Below are 6,234 nucleotides of genomic sequence, written 5' to 3'. Positions count from 1 at the left end.
ATATGTTTAGAGTTGGATTGGGCAATTTCAGGACAGACTCAAGCAAGTATTTATTTCCTCAGAAGGTAATTAAATTTCAACCACCCTACCAGGAAGGGTGGATGAAATTGTCCTTTTCAACTCTAAACCTTCTACTCTTTTGGTGTATACAAAAATATTGTTCTGGGTGTACTTTTTCCATAACATTTTTCAATACCATAAATTTTATATATCCTTTATAAGGTTCCCCCTCCAACTGAAACCAGAACTAATTCTAAGTGAGAGAGACACAGCGTGCTCCCTGATGCATCGCCCAGGCAAAGATTTAAGAAGGGAATTTCCTAATTTAACATGTGACTTTCGGGTGGGAAGTTGAGCAGCTCCTGGATTATTGTCAAACTCAGTCATATTATTTCTTCACTACCTCATTTCATCATCCAGTTGTGAACTGTCTGTAAGATCTTTTTCAGGCTCTATGGCTCTTGCTAGTTACTAGTGTTTGTACTTGTGTGATGTTTACTTCTAACTTTGTAACGTTGAATCTCTCTGTTGGTGAACTCATTTGGTTTAATTGGCTAAAGTCTGTGCCAAGAGCATAATATTTACATCCTTTACAATCGAGACAAAGGCATAATATTGTGTAATAGTGCATTAAGATGGGTTACAACAACAACAACTTGGATTTATATAGCGTCCTCCATGCCGGATGGCGACTCAGAGCGCTTTACAGTTTAGGATCCCAGGACCGAGCCGGGGGAGGGGTGGGAAAGTGATCAAAGGCGCAGTCGAAAAGAAAGGTCTTCAGCCGAGAAGGGTTACATCCCATCTCACATAAAAATGTTGCTAAATGTTTCTAAAGGCCACAGTAATAAATAAGATGGAGTCAAAGGGGATGAGGAGGGGAAAGATGACTGAAAACACGACCAAAGGCTTGAGCCTTGATTGAGGGGAGGGCAGAGCGAGTTGGAGGGATTTTCAGCAATATGTTGTTATTCATTGTTAATATTTGCACAATACTGAAGTTCTACCATGTGCACCTATTGACAGCCAATGATTTATGTGTTAGTCATAACAAAGTGTCTGGATGTACTTGATATGGACACCCCCCACCCATAGGTAAGTATTAAATTAAAAGATTCAGAACAGGAAGTATGGAGGCTGTAAAATGTAAAAGCCTCAATTCGTAATACTAATTAAAGAGGAAATGCACAGCCAAGGTTTTAAGCTTTAAGTTACTCCGGAAGAAGGATTGGTTTGCAAACCACAAGATGGCACTAATGTCAAACATTATATAATCATTTCGGTAAAGGCCACACCCATCTTTCAAGTTTCTTCTCCTTCTGTCAATAAAGTAAAATAGGATCAAAACTTATAAATTACACATCTGTAGACAGTTTTAACAGGGCTTAGACATATTACAAAACATTTCAGTCTCAAAGTTTTGAGAGAACCAAAAAGAACCCCTGTCAATCAAAATCCTCTGACCAATTCCCGGCCTCAGCTGAGGCCCAAAGACAGCCATTTGTCCATTTCCACTGTGACCATAGATTGAACTCTGAAAGTCACAGAACGTCCACATACATAAAGTGAGGAATTGTACAGTGTCCTGATCCGAGCTGAAGAAATCTCTTGTAGAAATCAGTTGTGAAATTTTCCACAGTACAATACAATGTCATTATCCCAAACGATTCTGCATGAAATGAACTGATATTGTCTCAATTGGATGTGGTCCAGTTGGCTTCATGACAATCTTGCCCTTTCCACTCACTCTACTCTATACTTTGACAACAAACGTTAAACCAGCTCTGGGAGATTTTTTTGGTGTCTGACACATGCGGAAACCCATCACCATGCTTAAGAGTATCCAAACCGAACTCAGACTTACACATGGAAATCCCAGAGACAGATTGTTGGAATGGAATGCACACTCTCTCCCTGGAGGGACACATCCTGCTTGCTTATTCTGGAAAATGTTAGGTGCAGGTTGGCAAGAGCCAAGGTTTGGAGACCCCAGAGTGTGCGTTGGGGTGAAGAGGACAAGGTGAGACTCCAATCCTAATAAAACAGTTACCGCTGTGGTTGTCAATAAATCATTTTAAAACAGGTTGCGTAAGTAAGTTATTTATGAATATCATTTATTATGACAACTAACCCTGGCCTCTCCCCCCTCTCCCTTTTCCTCCAATTGTTTTTTTCAGCCTCTTCATGCACAATTATAGAATGCTACATCATATAAACAAGCTATTTGATTCACTGTTTCTGATTGGTATTTATCTGCATGAGATATCCACTCTCCTGCTCACTTCCTATAGCCTTCAATGTTAGTCTTTGTCAGGCAACTCTCCAATTCCTTGTTTTTTAAAAAAAATTAAGCACTCTGCTTCCACAACTTCTACTTATCTTAGAATTGAAAGCCTTAAATAAAGATGTAACTTTTTACAATGGCCCAGTATTGGTGTACCATTGTACCTGCAATTCCACACATAGTTATCCACCAGGGGTGGGGGCGCGGGGAAGGGGGGAGGTAGGTAAGTAGGATGTCCTTGGAGCTGAACTGGCTCTTAGGTGACATGATTCGCAACAAAACATTTCGGAATCGAGCCAGCCTTCTGTGGCTGCCTCAGCAGTCCGGTTCCTGAGCTAGGCGGGCCCTCAGTACTCCATATCACTGCTAATGATATCAAGGCCAGTCTGGCACATTGGCAGGACATGGAAGGGCAGACCAGTCACAGGGAATCATCCCATTCAGCTCTGGTTAATCCTGCAAGTCAAAGCTCTAACGGGTAGGATGTTCCTAGCTGGACAAGCAGCGGGAAAGCTTGCCATACAGTAGCTTATTGATTTTAGCCAAGCCTGTCTAGAAAACTTGAGTAGCAAGAGAAATAATCATAGGACATTTGCACCCATCTCCTGACGGTCTGTTACTGATGGCAGTTACAAAGATTTTTTTTCTGCAAGTACTTTGTTGCTTGAATACAAGTCAAAGACCACTGTGAAAATAGAAAATCAAGAGCAACATATCATGGTCCATTGCTTCTGATCCTTATCATTACTTAGTTTTGTCCTCCCCGTGACCTTCTCCATTACAGAAGATGAGCTTTTGCAATGCTTTTCTGAAACCAGATGCTCAGAGCTGTGAAGGATTGATTCACCCTTTAGTTTTTCTTCCCCGCCTTGGGATTATCTGACTGCAATGCACAGTGTTATAGTCAAGTTCATGACTTCTATGTTTTCACATGTGAATTTCATGTAGTCATTTTTCACAACATAAAATCCTGGAATTTTATGGGGTCCTTTTTCCCCCCCCAGTCAAACACTGAACACAATTGAGGAAGGAGTTGGGGATGGGGGAGGGGGGCGGGGAGAGAAAGTTAATACGCTCCACCCCAGTTAAGTTCAATAAAAATTAGAATTTAATTTAAAATATCCTCTTAGCTCAGTGTACAAAGTGATGGGTGAGCATTCCCAAGACTGATTTACCTGTCCGTGCATGGACTTATTCCCAGAACTGGCCGTGAAGTGGATTGAGGTATTGTGCTGTATTGTGGAACCACCTTGTCCCTGTGTGCATCTCCAGAACAGTAAGGGAGCTTCGAGATGTGCCTGCAACTATCACGGATGGTGATATAATTTGACTAAGACAATAATAATCCTTACATTTGATATAGCCCATTCCACATCAGGACATCCCAAACCGATTCTTATGATATAGTGTAAAGTGGTGTAGTGTCTGTGTGTTCTGTCACATTACATAACAAAAAGTGTCTTCTCTTAATATTTTGGTACTGCTCTCTAGAGTTCAGTACAAATATGACACCTTATTGATGTTTTCTTTGCTCATTGAAAGCGTATTTCCACTATACAACACACATGGCTGCCAGCTGTAGGATGCGATTTAATGTTACTTGTGAACCCTGTCAAATGGTAAAGACCATATGTTATTCATGTATTGTTGGAGTCGCTTTGCAGTGCAGCTGCTATCTATTGCAGAACGATTTAGGAAATGGCCACAAAATCAGAGAGAGCTGGGAAAGCTCAGCAGGTCAGGCAGCATCTATGGAGAAAGGAAAGTGAGTCAACGTTTCGGGTCCACGACCCTTTGTCAGAACGTCAGATATATATAATATATATGGTTTAGTTTAATATATATAATATATATACTATATAGACATAGAGAGAGAGAGAGAGAGAGAGAGATAAGATTAGGATTCTTCCAAAGCTTCACCAAAACGTTTAGCCACCAGCAAATGTGGATGGAGCATTAAAATCCACATATTTATTTAGTTTTAACCTACATTGGATGATGTATGCTGTTACCCTGACAGTCCCCCTCCGTTTCCTTCCCCCATCTGTTTAGAGCTGATCTGACGAAATTGAGATTAAGTTGTTCGCAAGAATGGCCTTTGCAGAAATGGACCTCAGTATAATTTGGATGCTATTAAAATATCATCACTCTTTTGATAACTTCCCAGAACTTAGTGTATCGAGCCTTTGCCAAGTTTTTTTTTATTTCAAAAACGTTTTCAGTCGAAGTTTCCAAAAGCTGTTTCCCATTTGGTCCTTTTTTTTAAAAAAAATCAACCATCTGTTGGAAGCAGAGATAATTTCTGTTATGCTACATATTCTCCGAGGTTGATCTGCCCTTTCTGCCCACTCTGTGCGGAGAAGGAAATGATATGAACATATTTCTCTTGAGGAGGATTCTTGACAGTATAAAGGTTGGAGAGATGTGCAAGAATGTATCTGCATAGAAAATTGTACAGGGATCTTAACAGCATAGAGGGCGATGCTGCTGCCAACAAGAGTTTCAAATGCTGATCGTTATTACTGGATTTCCTTTTAAATGCTTTGTATTTTTTGCATTTTGATGAAACCACATTCGAATTAAATCCCATCGAATCACTTGTGTCAGCCGTGTGAAGGGCTGTGCCACATCCTCCAGATGTGGAAGAGCGTCATATAAATGTAAATTGTCGTTGATCAAAACCCAAATCAAACTGAACCACACGCATTCCTATGCAAACACGAAAGCAACGGGTAACCACACACACAGAACAGGTCCGAACTCACACAAACAGGAGGAACAGGACCTGTCTGTTACCAACATGGGCTTCACTGAAGCCACAGCCAAACTGGGTCCGACCCTATCAGTGTTAAGTCAGTCCCTGGTTCTCTCCTTTAGCGCCAATTGCGAATAGTTTCTCTGATTTCCATTTTATAACACGTACGCGTGAGGGTGATAGAGAATATCAGATTTTGTCCGAAACATCCTTATTTCGACACCCAAGGCTGACTGTGTTCAACATGGCATTAGATCTGAAACTGTCATTGACGACATTCCTGAGCAGCAGAGCCTCTGTTTACAACCATCGAAGTGTCAGTATCCCCCACACACACCATCTCACCTGTCCAGGAAAGTATCCCCAGTTTATTCTCTACGCTGCGCTTTACCATCACATATACACTGTAACTTCACTGCAGTCCAGACCTGGCAGTGGGGCTGTCTCTGCTGATGCTGGTGACTGAGTCCCTTTCACAGGTTCTATCGTTTCTGAACCACTTCACTAAAACAAAACGCGAAAAAAAATAAAGTTGCCACTGACATAAAAAAACGAGCGTGCAAATATACAGGGTTTACAGCTCCTTGTCATGTTGGGATCGCTCAGTCACCAGGAGTGAGAGTGAGAGTCAGAGAGAGAGAGAGAGAGTGAAAAAAAAGTCGGGACGTGGGGGTTATCCATCATCTGTGTTTGCCACTGGTTTTTTGTTTCGCGAGTCACAGAAACATCAGAATTGGGTTAGATATGCATTGCCGGTGAGGAATGAGAGGATAGTTTCCGCTCTGATAGATGAACTGTGTGTGTGGGGGGGGTGGGGAGAGAGGGGAGGGAGGGAGGGATGGGGGGGGGGGTGGGGTGGTGGTAGCAGAGCTCTCTCCTGATTGCTGCAGCCGGAAAAATCGAGAGGTGAAATTCGGGATGAAGTTGACTTCTGGTTTCCCATTCGCAAAGAATCCCGCACTTTGCCCATGAGCTTTGGCCCAAAGTGCATACACCACCCCCCCCCACACCGCTCCCACCCCACACCCCCACACCCCCACCCTCTCCCACACACACCGCCCCCCAGAGCTCCCCCCAGAGCAGAGTCCGGGCTGACTTCCAACTGTGATTGCAACAAACCTCTCTCCTTCCCTCTCTCCCTCCCACTGGGATCCAGTGCTATGTTCTGTGCTGTTTAACCCCAACCCCAACCCAG

Source organism: Callorhinchus milii, unplaced genomic scaffold, assembly GCF_018977255.1.
Source record: "Callorhinchus milii isolate IMCB2004 unplaced genomic scaffold, IMCB_Cmil_1.0 Scaffold26, whole genome shotgun sequence".
NCBI classification, from domain to species: Eukaryota; Metazoa; Chordata; class Chondrichthyes; order Chimaeriformes; family Callorhinchidae; genus Callorhinchus; species Callorhinchus milii.
Note: the sequence above shows the minus strand (reverse complement) of the source record.